The sequence below is a fragment of the Lissotriton helveticus genome (assembly GCF_964261635.1).
Source record: "Lissotriton helveticus chromosome 1_1 unlocalized genomic scaffold, aLisHel1.1 SUPER_1_unloc_57, whole genome shotgun sequence".
Classification (NCBI taxonomy): domain Eukaryota; kingdom Metazoa; phylum Chordata; class Amphibia; order Caudata; family Salamandridae; genus Lissotriton; species Lissotriton helveticus.
Genome location: NW_027611700.1, coordinates 1,391,813 through 1,407,719, shown reverse-complemented (window position 1 = coordinate 1,407,719; position 15,907 = coordinate 1,391,813). Strand labels below are relative to the sequence as shown.

The following is a 15,907-nucleotide window of genomic DNA, read 5'->3' as shown; positions in this document are numbered from 1 at the left end:
AGGCTTCACCTCCTCTGCACTTCTTTGGACAGGACGCATCTCCTCTGCACCCCCTTGGACAGGACTCGCCTCCTCTGCACCCCTAGACAGGCCTCACCTGCTCTGCACTTCTGGACAGGCCTCACCTCCTCTGCACACGTAGACAGGCCTTACCTCCTCTGCCCCTCCTCTTGACAGGCCTCTCGGTGAAGGATTCTCTTTAATGACAGAGGAGCCCAGAGTTCATTCCACCCCATACAGAGCCTCTGACTCTGCCCGAGCTTTGTGGCGCTATGCACAGGCCCCAAAGAGAGACACTGCTCCTCTGGACAGGCCTCTTCTCCTGTGCACCCCTGGACAGGCCTCACCTCCTCAGGACAGGCCTCACCTCCTCTGACCCCTGTACAGGCCTCAACTTCTCTGACCCCTGGACAGGCCTCTCTTCCTCTGCACCCCTGGACAGGCCTCACCTCCTCAGGACAGGCCTCACCTCTTCTGACCCCTGTACAGCCCTCACCTCTTCTAACCCCAGGACAGGCCTCTCTTCCTCTGCACCCCTGGACAGGCCTCTCTTCCTCTGCCCCCGTGAACAGGCCTCTCCTCCTCTGCCCCCTGGACAGGGCTCTTCTCCTCTCCTCCTCTGGACAGGCCTCTCCTCATCTGTACCCCTGGAAAGGCCTCACCTTCTCTGCCCCGTGGACAGGCCTCACCTCCTCCGGACCCCTGGACAGGCCTCTCCTCCTCTGACCCCTGGACAGGCCTCACCTCCTCTGCACCCCTGGGCAGGCCTCACCTCCTCTGCACCCCTGGACAGGCCTCACTTCCTCTGCACCCCTGGACAAACCTCACCTCCTCTGCACCCCTGGACAGGCCTCAACTCCGCTGCATCCCTGGACAGGCCTCTCCTCCTCCCCTCCTCTGGACAGGCCTTTTCTCTTCTGCACCCCTGGACAGGCCTCAACTCCGCTGCACCCCTGGACAGGCCTCTCCTCCTCTGCACCCCTCGACAGGCCTCTCATCCTCTGAACCCCTGGGCAGGCCTCTCCTCCTCTGCACCTCCTCTGGGCAGGCCTCACCTCCTCTGCACCCCTGGACAGGCCTTTCCTCCTCTGGACAGGCCTCTCCTCCTCTTCCCCTCCTCTGGGCAGGCCTCACCTCCTCTGCACCCCTGGACAGGCCTCTCCTCCTCTCCTCCTCTGGACAGGCCTCACCTCCTCTGCACCCCTGGACAGGCCTCACCTCCTCTGCACCCCTGGACAGGCCTCTCCTCCTCTGCCCCTCCTCTGGACAGGCCTTTCCCCTTTGGCACCCCTGGACAGGCCTCTCCTCCTTTGACCCTCTTCTGGACAGGCCTCTCCTCCTCTGCACCCCTGGACAGGCCTCTCCTCCTCTGCACCCCTGGACAGGCCTCTCAGTGAAGGATTCTCATTAAGGACAGAGGAGCTCAGAGTTCATTTCACCCCATCCAGCGCCTCTGACTCCACCCTGGGCCTCGGGGCGCTATGCACAGGCCCGAAGAGAGACACTGCTCCCCTGGACAGGCCTCTCCTCCTCTGCACCCATGGACAGGCCTCACCTCCTCTGGACAGGCCTCACCTCCTCTGCACCCTGGACAGGCCTCTCCTCCTCTGTACCCATGGACAGGCCTCACCTCCTCTGCACCCCTGGACAGGACTCTCCTCCTCTGCACCCCTGGACAGGCCTCTCCTCCTCTGCAACCCCAGACAGGCCTCACCTCCCCTGCACCCATGGACAGGCCTCTCCTCCTCTGCCCCTCCTCCGGACAGACCTCACCTCCTCTCCCCCCTGGACAGGCCTCTCCTCCTCTACACCCCTGGACAGGCCTCTCCTCCTCTGCACCCCTAAACAGGCTACTACCTACTGGGACCCTCTGTGCCCTGAACCCCAGCCACCCTTCCACAAGCTGGTGCCTCACTGCCCACCACAACATCGAGGGAGCATTCTCTTCCGCTTCCTACAAGTTTTCATGCACTTACCCACACCCAACACTCACCGCATCCGCACCAGCAGCAACCAACACCCCACTCTCTCGCACACACAGTCTCGCAACTAGTCACACAACACTCCGCACTCGAATGCAAGTTCATCAACATCCGATCACTCACCAACCAAGCCACAGAGATCTGGGACCTACTGCACAACAAAACACTGACCTACTTTTCCTCACGGAAACCTGGCTGAACCCTGCATCAGCACCTGGCATCTCCGCAGCCACCTCCCCCATCCAGGTGTAAGATCACCAGGTAAGACAGACTTCACAAGCTCAGAGGCGGAATCACCATCATCCACAAGAACTCCATTAGTGACACCACCTCCAAAGACACTACATCAGAGCCAACTTCACCCTAAGCGGCATTTTCATCTGCAGACCACCAGGACCGCACACAAACTTCACTGGTTCCATAACGGACATCGTCACATCACTAGCCCTGGACACTAGCAATATCATCCAACTCGGAGACGAGAAGTTCTGTCTGGAAGGCTACGACAACTCCAACTTAAAATAAGACTTTGCAAACATGGGTCTAACCCGAAGAGTACAGGGACCAAACCAAGTCACTGGACACCTCCTGAATCCTATTTTCACCTCCTTTAACAACATCAGATTCGAGGAGCCCTCACCAGTCTCCTGGACAGAGCAAGCCCTCATCAAGTTCAGCATCCTGGTCCAACACCCCCACCCCCACCAGACCAGTCCGCAAAAACAAGAACAGCCTCACTGACTAGGACTGGAACAGTGCTCTCACTTACAATTGCTACTCCTGGAAATGATCGGAGTAACCCCTTCTTTCCTGAGCTTCCGCGATAAACTGGATTACTTCGTTTTGTTGACGGAGTTTGTTGGCCAACATTTCTTCAGCTGAGCTCTTTGGTGGTGAGTACGCTCACGCTGTGAGTGATCCAGCCTTCACTTGGGATAGAGTGGATGCCCCCCTAGTGAGGGCTGAGAGAGGCAGAGAGAGCTGATTCCTTGGAGTTTCAAGCCTCGTCATAGTTTTGGTTCTAACTAGAAGTAAGAGCCAAAATGTAACCTGATTTCTTGTGCTACCACTAAAGACCATTATTAGTCGAAATAATTCCAGGGAAGGCAGCTCCATAGAGACAAACCCGTTTGACTGAAGAGTAAAGAACATGATTCATGAATATTATTGTTCAGTTCATATAACTATCTTTCGCAGCCAGATGACTTAACCTGGGGCATTGAAATATTGAAGAAGAGGGAGAGAAATGTTTAATGAAACTCTTTACGGAACGTATCCTTGTAGCAGTGTCTAGAATCGGGTGTAGCTAAGGTGTTAAATGGTTAGCGTTGAACAAGTGACTTCACCTAATCACCTTTATCTTACAGCCTAATTTTAAGAGAGCCAGTATAGAAGCAGAAACCCTCAAAAAAGCAGAATAGAGAGAGAGAGTTCTTCTAAGTTCACCAAACAGGGTAAAAAACCTAATCCTTCAAGAGCGGGGGAAGTTTTATGGGGAACTCAAAACTCAAGTTCCATCTGAATATTATGTGTGTTCTCTTTTTGAAATCTCACTCCTCGCAGTTCCTATCTCCTAAACCCCTTTCCCTTGCCTGGCCACTCCAATACTCTGCGCTAATACAGCATTCAGAGTTGGTGGTGCCTAGGGGTGGATCTCTCGATCTTACTACAGACCCCGAGGAAGAACTGATTGAGAGAAAGACACCACTGTCCTCCCACTGCTGAAGAAACCCCCTTAAACGCTCACCAACCACAGGCCGATCTCCCTGCTTCCATTCCCGGTTTACGTCCTGGAGAAAATGATCAACAGACACTTTGTTGAATACCTCAAGGACCACCAGCTCCTCAAAACCACCCAGTCTGCTTTGAGCCCCAACCACAGCTTGGAAACTGTCCACATCCCCGCCATGGATGACATCCGCATGACTCTGGACACAAGAGACATGGTGATCTCATTCTCCTGGTCCTCTCTATAGAGTATGAGACAGTCTCCCACCCCATCCTTATCCAACGCCTCCAGATCAGAATCCAACGAGACGCACTCCGATGGATCTGCTTCTTCCTGACTGGAAGAACCAAGTCAGTCATCCTGTCACCATACACGTTGCATTCCAGTGACCTTGTCTGCTGAGTTCCACGCAGATCTTCCTGGAGCCCGAGCCTCTTCAACGCATACATGATCCCTTTGGCTAGAATCATCCACTCTCACAACATCAACGTCCTGTCGTACACTGACACACAACTGTCTCTCATGGCCAAGACGCCCAGTACCCGGATGAAGTTTTATTCCTGTGTGACTGGAATTGCCCACTGGATGAAGATCAAATGTCTAAAACACTGACAGACTTAAACCGGGATCTTCAGAAAAAGCACGTCAGCGTGGGACTCCACCTGGTGGCTACTAAAGATAGGACGAACATCTACCCTCACCACCCATGCCAAGAATCTCAGGATCCTCATAGACAGCAAACCTTGACCCGCCAGATCAACGCCGTCGCCTCCACCTGCTTCAACTCCCTACACATCCTCTGCAAGACCTTAAAGTGGATCCTCACCACATGCAGAAAAACCGTCACCCATGCACTCATAACGAGCAGACCGGACTACGGCAACGCCCTCTATGCCGGAATCAACGAAACCCTGCTACACAAACTCCAGACCAACCAGAACACCTCAGCCAGACGCGTCCTCTGAATCATATTCTAGTATGGGCACCCTCAAGTTTAGAGAGGTACAAATAACAGTTTTGTAAATTGGCCATTGTGACAGAAATTCACAGATGAAAATGTTGTCACAAATGGCATTTTTGTCCTACTCATTTTCAATATTTTGTTATTTCAACAGTCATCTTGAGGGATCTACACATATGACCCCTTTGTGAATTCTGAGTTGTGTCTACTTTCATAAATCTGCAGCTTTCCTGGACCCCCCCTGGGTTTCACAGTGGATTACACCAAAAACTGGAAGAAAGTTGAGAGCACAAAAAATAGGCAAAATGGGCTAAAACTGTTGTAGAAAAACTGTTTTTGTCCCTACAAGCTGGGAAGATGGTGGCCTTAGCACAGCAAATGCACAACAATGTCATTTATAGGAAAAAAACAGTTTTCTCTGAAGCACTTTTCCCTATTTTTTCAAAAAATGTAAACATTTTGCTATATTTTGCCTATTTTCTGGGTCCCCTCCAGGGGAATCCAAAAACCCTGGGTACCTTTACAATCCCCTGGATGTTAGACATAATAGGGTACCAAATTTGCCATGGCTACCTTTTGTGAAAAAAAGTTATGTACCCTAAACACAAACTACACACAATACGTTAAAAGAAAGTGCTCAGCACGTGGGGGAGGGGAGAGAGAGGGGCCAGCATTTAAGGGGTCAATGTGAGCATAACAAATATTTCAGGTAGATTTTTTTTCCAGAGCGAACAATTAGGGGAATTTTTCAGCACAAAACTACTAATCCAAACAAATCTTTGGTATTTGCACATTGGATCTTTCGTTAGTTCAAATGGTTCTTTAAATATGACGCTCCTGGTTTGATCGGAGTCAATTACAGGGCAGAAGTTACACAACATTGTGAAGACAGAGGCAACCCTGAGCACAGGGGTGCAGTAACATTTGTTGTACATGCGCATGCAGTGTATGCCTTTGAAATGTTTTATTCATGGGTGAACTTTGATCCTATAGATACCGGTACTACGCTTTCCACTCCTACAAAGATGCAGCCGTTCCTACTCAGCCCTACGCATTTCACGACCCTTGTGGACCCTTTCACCCGTCCAGTTTACAAGATTGGTTTGTTGGTCACTTAGCCCCCACATACCTCAGAATGTGAGACAGGGTTGCCTAAAGCGGGGGGCACCTGATACCGTACTGGCTCGGTACACACAGTGTCCTGTATAGGTGGCTCAGACAGTATGTATTGCAGAACAAAGCAGGCAGAGCGGGTCGAGTGGGACCTGTACCACAGACACAGGGTTCCATACAAGCTATCTGTTCACGGACTATAAGCGCCACTACGGGCAAAGTGCCCGTAAAAAGCAACAAAACTGCCTTCTGGATCGCTTGCAACACCAACCAGAGGAGCAGCATTGTGGCGATGAGACGTCCCCTGGGAATGGTGCCATCTTCAGAGGCGTACAACACCTGGGAAAGTATCTACACTGCTACACAAGGCACACCCTCATTGGTGGTACTACCTGATGTACTAAGGAAAGTACAAATGAGTATAAGGCTGCACCAGCCCTAGATCTAGGAATGAGATGAGGTATCAACCGTACTACCCATGGCACGTCGTCATTGGTGGAACTACCAGATGTACTAAGGAAAGTACAAATGAGTACAAGGCTGCACCCTCCCGAGATCTAGGAATGAGATGAGGTATCAACCGTACTACCCATGGCACGTCGTCATTGGTGGAACTACCAGATGTACTAAGGAAAGTACAAATGAGTACAAGGCTGCACCAGCCCTAGATCTAGGAATGAGATGAGGTATCGACCGTACTACCCATTGCACGCCGTCATGGGCGGTACTACCCGATGTAGTAAGGCAAGAACAAATGAGTACAAGGCTGCACCCTCCCTAGATCTAGGAATGAGATGAAGTATCAACCGTACTACCCATGGCACGCCGTCATGGCTGATTTCAGTTCACTTCCTCTATTCCAACAGGTAGCTAGGAGGCTCCTACAAACATCTCCAGATTAATTACAATAGGGGTAAGTTCCTTTGGCCACACATTTGAATGTTTTGTGTCTGAGCATTACTAATTGGTGTTTAAGTGTTATCATTTGTCTATCAGCCAGAGTATAGAAGGTTTGAACTTGGGTCTATGTAAATTTCAGATTTAAAGACAACTTCATCACGTACGAAAAGGGCTTGCTGAGAAGACTTAAGGTAGGGGAGCCGGCAATTGGTCAGGCACCAACAATGAAGTTTTTGTAGCAGCTATCCACAAATTGGTTTTTGGTTTTGTCTTTTAGAGTCTTTTTGGTCCTGATGAGAACCCCACCAGTTTGAGGGTTTGAAACGTGTCGATCTTGTCCCAGGTCATCACTGTTTCTTTAGTTTAATTCACAGTCACAAATCCAAAAATTACTTGAAATGTTTTATTACAATCGGTTTCATTCCTGAAGTGTAATTTCTGATTTCATTATAGTGTACCTAGGGACCATTGTATAGTGTGTATGTCAAGTTTGAAAGAGGTATGTATGTGGTGTAAGTGCAGTTTGTTCAATTGTAAATGTATTGTATATTGTGTACATATTTGTATATATAATTAGTAATTTGCCATATAAGGTTGTTTGCACAAAGAATATTTCTTTCAAAAAATTTACAAAAAATGTAAGCTACATCATTAACCCCTTCCCTGCTCATGACGAGCTCAGCTCGTCATGAGTTGTGCCGCTCGCACGCTGATGACGAGCTGAGCTCGTCATGTAACGCGCGTTTTAAAAAAACGCCGCACACAGCAAAAAAAGCCGCCGCAAGCATGCGGTTAAATTATGCAAATGATTAAGCAGACGTTTATGTTTCATTCATAAGGGTCACTAGAAAGTATCTGTTTCAAATAACTATCAGTCCTGGCACACATATTGTTCTTTAGACCGGATAGAAGAGCCCAGCTCAGCCACAGGGCCCCCAGATAGAAGAGCCCTGCTCAGCCCCAGGGGCCCCGGATAGAAGAGCCCAGCTTAGCCCCAGGACCCCCGGATAGAAGAGCCCAGTTCAGCCCCAGGGGCCCCCGGATAGAAAAGCCCAGCTTAGCCCCAGGACCCCCGGATAGAAGAGCCCAGTTCAGCCCCAGGGGCCCCCGGATAGAAAAGCCCAGCTCAGCCCAAGGGGCCCCCGGATAGAAGAGCCCAGCTCAGCCCCAGGGCCCCCAGATAGAAGAGTCCAGCTCAGCCCCAGGGTCCTCCGAATAGAAGGGCCCAGATCGGCCCCAGGGGCCCCTGGTTAGAAAAGCCCAGCTCAGCTCAGCGCCAGGGCCCCCAGAGAGAAGAGTCCAGCTCAGCCCCAGGGGCCTCCGGCTAGAAGGGCACAGATCAGCCCCAGGGGCCCCCGGATAGAATAGCCCATCTCAACTCAGCCCCAGGGGCCCCCCGGGTAGAAGAGCCCAGCTCAGCCCTAGGGTCCCCAGATAAAAGAGCCCAGCTCAGCCCCAGGGGCCCCCGGATAGAAGGGCCAAGCTCAGCCCTAAGTCAACCCAGATAGAAGAGCCCAGCTCAGCCCCAGGGGCCCCGGATAGAAGAGTCCAGCTCAGCCCCAGGGGCCCCCCAGATAGAAGAGCCAAGCTCAGCCCCAGGGCCCCCAGATAGAAGAGCCAAGCTCAGCCCCAGGGGCCCCGGATAGAAGAGTCCAGCTCAGCCCCAGGGGCCCCGGGAGAGAAGAGCCCAGCTCAGCCCCAGGGGCCCCGGATAAAAGAGCCCAGCTCAGCCCCAGGGACCCCAGATAGAAGAGCCCAGCTCAGCCCCAGGGACCCCCAGATAGAAGAGCCCAGCTCAGCCCCAGGGGCCCCTGGATAGAAGAGCCCAGCTCAACCTCAGGGACCTGGATAGAGGAGCCCAACTCAGCCCCAGGGGCTCCGGATAGAAGAGCCCATCTAAGCCCCAGGGGCCCCCGGATAGAAGAGCCCAGCTCATCCCCAGGGCCCCGGATAGAAGAGCCCAGCTCAGCCCCACAGGCCTCTGGATAGACGAGCCCAGCTCAGCCCCAGGGGCCCCAGGATAGAAGAGCCCAGCTCAGCCCCAGTGGCCCCGGTTAGAAGAGCCCTGCTCAGCCCCAGGCCCCCCGGATAGAAGAGCCCAGCTCAGCCCTCCAGGGCCCCCGGATAGAGGAGCCCAGCACAGCCCCAGACGCCCCCAGTTAGATAAGCCCAGCTCAACCCCCGGGGCTCCGGATAGAAGAGCCCAGCTCAGCCCCGGGGTCCCCAGATATAAGAGCAGAGCTCAGCCCCAGGGCCGTCAGATAGAAGAGCCGAGCTCAGCCCCAGGGCCCCGGATAGAAGAGCCCAGCTCAGCCCCAGGGGCCCCCGGATAGAAGAGCCCAGCTCAGCCCCAGGGGCCCCCGGATAGAAGAGCCCAGCTCAGCCCTCCAGGGCCCCCGGATAGAGGAGCCCAGAACAGCCCCAGAGGCCCCAGTTAGATTATTATTATTATTATTTAAGAAGCTTATAAAGCGCACAGCTACCCCCGTCTGGGGTGTCCCGGCGCTAAGAGAACAAGTTAATCACTAGAGAGGGCAGCCAGGGTCCTACCATCCAACCAGAGGTTACAAAGGCACACCTGATCAGAGTTGGGAAAACAGCCAGGTTTTTAATTTGCGACGGAAGGTCTGCTCTGACTCAATGAACCTGAGGTCCAAAGGGAGGCCATTCCAGTATTTAGCAGCCGTCACACTGAACGTTCTGCCACCACTCCGGGCGAGCCTAAATCTAGGAACAGTCAGTAGACGAAGGCTATTGGATCTTGGGTTTCTTTCTGACATGGATAATTTGAGTCTTTTACTCAGGTATGCTGGGCCAATTCCATGGATAGCCCGAAAGGCAAGGGTCAGGATTTTAAACTGAACCCGGCGGGCAATAGGGAGCCAGTGTAGGTCATTGCGATATGCTTTAACTGATTTGCGGGTGGGGATGTTTCCAATAAGCCTAGCTGCCGCATTTTGGACGATTTGCAATCGGTCAATGAGATAAAGGGGAGCTCCGGCATACAAGCTGTTGGCGTAATCCAGATGTGTCGTGATAAGAGCATGGACAATCGTTTTACGGGACGTCTGAGGAAGGTAGGGAAAAATCTTCCTAATCATGCGCAGCTTACCAAAGCAAGCCGCAGTGACTTTGTTGACCTCAGCTTTACAGGACATGGTGTTGTCAAAAAGGAAGCCGAGATTGCGGGCTGACTGTACAGGATTGGGGGGGGATAAGCCCAGCTCAACCCCCGGGGCTCCGGATAGAAGAGCAGAGCTCAGCCCCAGGGCCCCCAGATAGAAGAGCCCAGCTCAGCCCCAGGGGCCCCGGATTGAAGAGCCCAGCTTAGCCCCAGGTGCCCCCGGATAAAAGAGTCCAGCTCAGCCCCAGGACCCCCGGATAGAAGAGCCGAGCTCAGCCCCAGGGCCCCGGATAGAAGAGCCCAGCTCAGCCCCAGGGGCCCCCGGATAGAAAGGCCCAGCTCAGCCCCAGGGGCCCCCCGTATAGAAGAGCCCAGCTCAGCCCCAGGGGCCCCCAGATAGCAGAGCCCAGCTCAGCCCCAGGGCTACGGTTAGAAGAGGTCAGCTCAGCCCCAGGATCCCCGGATAGAAGAGCCCAGCTCAGCCCCAGGGGCCCCGGATAGAAGAGCCTAGCTCAGCCCCCCAGGGGTCCCCGGGCTAGAAGAGCCCAGCTCAGCCCCAGGGCCCCTGGATAGAAGAGCCCAGCTCAGCCACAGGGGCCCCCGGATAGAGGAGCCCAGCTCAGCCCCAGGGGCCCCGGATAGAAGAGCCCAGCTCAGCCCCAGGGTCCCCCAGATAGAAGAGCCCAGCTCAGCCCCAGGGGCCCCCAAATAGAAGAGCCCAGCTCATCCCCAGGGCCCCGGATAGAGGAGTCCAGCTCATCCCCAGAGGCCCCAGATAGAAGAGCCCAGCTCAGCCCCAGGGGCCCCGGATAGAAGAGCCCAGCTTAACCCCAAGGCCCCCGGATAGAAGAGCCCAGCTCAGCCCCAGGGGCCCCCAGATAGAAGAGCCCAGCTCAGCCCCAGGGGCCCCTGGATCGAAGAGCCCAGCTCATCCCCAGGGGCCCCGGATAGAAGAGCCCAGGTCAACCCCAGGGGCCCTGGATAGAAGAGCCCAGCTCAGCCCCAGGGGCTCCGGATACAAGAGCCCATCTCAGCCCAGGGGCCCCTGAATAGAAGAGCCCAACCCTCCAAGGGGCCCAGATAGAAGAGCCCTGCTCAGCCCCCCATGGGCCCCCGGATAGAAGAGCCCAGCTGAGCCCGGCTCCTGCAGAGATTCCCTCAAGGATTATTCAGTCTATTTCTACAAACACAGCAGAAGGTGCTGACAATCTCCTACCTGAGCAGAGACCTGTGCAGACGTGTCCAGGCTCACTACCCCTCCTGGGGGTTTTGGGGGGCAGATCTGGGTCCGAGGGAGGCAAATCTGGGGTCTGAGGGGGGGGCAGGGACTGATCTGGGGTCTGAGGGGGGCAGATCTGGGGTCTGGGGGGGGCGGCAGGGGCAGATCTGGGGTCTGAGGGGGGTCTGTAGATGAAGGTCACTGCACAGACATACAGGGCTCCTTCCTCCTCTGCAGCAGGCTGAACACACAAAGAGAGGCAGGAAGTGATGTCAGCATTTGCTGCTGATGCTGTCTCTGCTGCCGCTGACCCGGAAGAGGAAACCCTTCTCCCTTTCATCCCATGGGCAGCTCAGTGGATTCATCAGCAGGCGAGGAGCGCCCTCTGGTGGCCGCTGACGGAACCGCCGCCTCCAGGCTTCAGCAGGGAAACAAGCATTGGCTCCTGTAAAGACACAGACATGGGTGTTATGGGAAACAAGCATTGGCTCCTGCAAAGACACAGACGTGGGTGTTATGGGAAACAAGCATTGGCTCCTGCAAAGACATAGACGTGGGTGTTATGGGAAACGAGCATTGGCTCGTGTAAAGACACAGACATGGGTGTTATGGGAAACAGCATTGGCTCCTGTAAAGACACAGACATGGGTTATGGGAAACAAGCATTGGCTCCTGTAAAGACACAGACATTGGTGTTATGGGAAACAAGCATTGGCTCCTATAAAGACACAGACATGGATGTTATGGGAAACAAGCATTGGCTCCTGTAAACACACAGACGTGGGTGTTATGGGAAACAAGCATTGGCGCCTGTTAAGACACAGACATGGGTGTTATGGGAAACAAGCATTGGCACCTGTAAAGACACAGACATGGGTGTTATGGGAAACAAGCATTGGCGCCTGTAAACACACAGACGTGGGTGTTATGGGAAACAAGCATTGGCTCCTGTAAAGACACAGACATGGGTGTTATGGGAAACAAGCATTGCTGCCTGTAAACACACAGACATGGGTGTTATGGTAAACAAGCATTGGCTCCTGTAAAGACACAGACATGGGTGTTATGGGAAACACCTGCAAAAACAACAAGTGATGGACTGAATGTGGATCAATGTCACACACTCCCCCAGTCAAAAGATCTGGGCCCAAATCCATCGTTTTTTTGCACTCCACACCACCCTGGGTTAGACAATGGCGATATGCAAATCAGCTCTGACCCTGTTGCCCCATGGGAACAGTCCAGTCCGAACTACAAAAGCCATGTCCTTCCCAGAACGGAATCAAGCATCCGAGGACCGGACCGGTTTCGAGGTAACACCTCTCTTCAGCCCGGCTAGCTTGACTCCAAGTGGTGTGGAGTGCCTGGGACCCACGTCTGGGCATCCCCAGCGCACTTAGGGCGGCAATTGCAAAAACAACAAGTGATGGACTGAATGTGGATCAATGTCACACACTCCCCCAGTCAAAAGATCTGGGCCCAAATCCATCGTTTTTTTGCACTCCACACCACCCTGGGTTAGACAATGGCGATATGCAAATCAGCTCTGACCCTGTTGCCCCATGGGAACAGTCCAGTCCGAACTACAAAAGCCATGTCCTTCCCAGAACGGAATCAAGCATCCGAGGACCGGACCGGTTTCGAGGTAACACCTCTCTTCAGCCCGGCTAGCTTGACTCCAAGTGGTGTGGAGTGCCTGGGACCCACGTCTGGGCATCCCCAGCGCACTTAGGGCGGCAATTAGGGCGGCAATTGCCCTAAGTTGGCAGGGTATGCTCAGACGTGAGTCCCTTGCTCACTTTGCCACTGGAGTCAAGCAAGCCCGGCTGAAGACGGCTGTAATGCCAGAAACCGGTCCTGGGAAGCTTGATTCCGGTCCAGGGAAGACATGGCTTGGCAGTTCGGGCTGGACTGTTCCCATGAGGCACAGGGTCAGACTGATTTGCATATGGCCATGTCTGAACTGGGGTGGCGGAGTGAGCTAAAGAACGGTGATGGATTAAACCCAGATCAGTTGACTGGGAGTGAGTGTTTGTATTGTCAACGCTCCGTCCATCATCACCTTTGGTTTTTCTTTGTTCGCCCTAAGTTGGCAGGGTATGCTCAGACGTGAGTCCCTTGCTCACTTTGCCACTGGAGTCAAGCAAGCCCGGCTGAAGACGGCTGTAATGCCAGAAACCGGTCCTGGGAAGCTTGATTCCGGTCCAGGGAAGACATGGCTTGGCAGTTCGGGCTGGACTGTTCCCATGAGGCACAGGGTCAGACTGATTTGCATATGGCCATGTCTGAACTGGGGTGGCGGAGTGAGCTAAAGAACGGTGATGGATTAAACCCAGATCAGTTGACTGGGAGTGAGTGTTTGTATTGTCAACGCTCCGTCCATCATCACCTTTGGTTTTTCTTTGTTCGCCCTAAGTTGGCAGGGTATGCTCAGACGTGAGTCCCTTGCTCACTTTGCCACTGGAGTCAAGCAAGCCCGGCTGAAGACGGCTGTAATGCCAGAAACCGGTCCTGGGAAGCTTGATTCCAGTCCAGGGAAGACATGGCTTGGCAGTTCGGGCTGGACTGTTCCCATGAGGCACAGGGTCAGACTGATTTGCATATGGCCATGTCTGAACTGGGGTGGCGGAGTGAGCTAAAGAACGGTGATGGATTAAACCCAGATCAGTTGACTGGGAGTGAGTGTTTGTATTGTCAACGCTCCGTCCATCATCACCTTTGGTTTTTCTTTGTTCGCCCTAAGTTGGCAGGGTATGCTCAGACGTGAGTCCCTTGCTCACTTTGCCACTGGAGTCAAGCAAGCCCGGCTGAAGACGGCTGTAATGCCAGAAACCGGTCCTGGGAAGCTTGATTCCGGTCCAGGGAAGACATGGCTTGGCAGTTCGGGCTGGACTGTTCCCATGAGGCACAGGGTCAGACTGATTTGCATATGGCCATGTCTGAACTGGGGTGGCGGAGTGAGCTAAAGAACGGTGATGGATTAAACCCAGATCAGTTGACTGGGAGTGAGTGTTTGTATTGTCAACGCTCCGTCCATCATCACCTTTGGTTTTTCTTTGTTCGCCCTAAGTTGGCAGGGTATGCTCAGACGTGAGTCCCTTGCTCACTTTTCCACTGGAGTCAAGCAAGCCCGGCTGAAGACGGCTGTAATGCCAGAAACCGGTCCTGGGAAGCTTGATTCCGGTCCAGGGAAGACATGGCTTGGCAGTTCGGGCTGGACTGTTCCCATGAGGCACAGGGTCAGACTGATTTGCATATGGCCATGTCTGAACTGGGGTGGCGGAGTGAGCTAAAGAACGGTGATGGATTAAACCCAGATCAGTTGACTGGGAGTGAGTGTTTGTATTGTCAACGCTCCGTCCATCATCACCTTTGGTTTTTCTTTGTTCGCCCTAAGTTGGCAGGGTATGCTCAGACGTGAGTCCCTTGCTCACTTTGCCACTGGAGTCAAGCAAGCCCGGCTGAAGACGGCTGTAATGCCAGAAACCGGTCCTGGGAAGCTTGATTCCGGTCCAGGGAAGACATGGCTTGGCAGTTCGGGCTGGACTGTTCCCATGAGGCACAGGGTCAGACTGATTTGCATATGGCCATGTCTGAACTGGGGTGGCGGAGTGAGCTAAAGAACGGTGATGGATTAAACCCAGATCAGTTGACTGGGAGTGAGTGTTTGTATTGTCAACGCTCCGTCCATCATCACCTTTGGTTTTTCTTTGTTCGCCCTAAGTTGGCAGGGTATGCTCAGACGTGAGTCCCTTGCTCACTTTGCCACTGGAGTCAAGCAAGCCCGGCTGAAGACGGCTGTAATGCCAGAAACCGGTCCTGGGAAGCTTGATTCCGGTCCAGGGAAGACATGGCTTGGCAGTTCGGGCTGGACTGTTCCCATGAGGCACAGGGTCAGACTGATTTGCATATGGCCATGTCTGAACTGGGGTGGCGGAGTGAGCTAAAGAACGGTGATGGATTAAACCCAGATCAGTTGACTGGGAGTGAGTGTTTGTATTGTCAACGCTCCGTCCATCATCACCTTTGGTTTTTCTTTGTTATGGGAAACAAGCATTGGCTCCTGTAAACACACAGACATGGGTGTTATGGGAAACAAGCATTTGCTCCTATAAAGACACAGACGTGGGTGTTATGGGAAACAAGCATTGGCGCCTGTAAACACACAGACGCGGGTGTTATGGGAAACAAGCATTGGCGCCTGCAAAGGCACAGACATGGGTGTTTGAGTCCCTGACAGGGTCTCGTTTGAGAAACAAGCATTGGGGCGCTGGCAAAGACACAGACGTGGGTGTTAAGACACTCACAGTCGGAACACTTCCACTTTCTGGTTTCTTAAGCAAACACCAAGCAGGGTCAATCTTCGACTACTTTTGAGAAATGTCACTCGAGGGGATTTAATTCAGTGTAATCTCACGCATCCTTAGCTCTTTAAAATTTTAGTTTTTGTTTCTGTTTTGTTTCTTGTGCATCGAGGTCTGTGCATGAGACTGGCTTCTCTGAGCCAAAGCAGGGACCAGAGCTGCACACCTGTGTGTGTGTGTGTGTCTCTGTGTGTGTGTCTGTGTGTGTCTCTGTGTGTGTGTCTGTGTGTGAGTGCGTGTGTGTGTGTGTGTGTGTGTGTCTGTGTGTGTGTGTCTGTGTGTGTGTGTTGTGTCTGTCTGTCTGTGTGTGCGTGTCTGTGTGTGTGTCTGTGTGTGAGTGTGTGTCTGTGTGTGCATGTCTGTCTGTGTGTGTCTGTGTGTCTGTGTGCTTGTGTCTGTGTTTGCGTGTGTGTGTGTCTGTGTGCATGTGTTTGTCTGTCTGTGTATGTGTGTCTTTGTGTGTGTGTCTGTGTGTGCGTGTCTGATTGTGTATGTGTGTGTCTGTCTGTCTGTGT

General features: G+C 53.3%; 1 long non-coding RNA gene across 1 annotated transcript in view; it reads right to left on the bottom strand.

The window, feature by feature from the left end:
* LOC144806252 (uncharacterized) overlaps positions 1 to 15,907 on the bottom strand; it is a 153,343-nt gene that overhangs the window by 107,193 nt on the left and 30,243 nt on the right. The gene's annotated exons all lie outside the window — the stretch shown is intronic.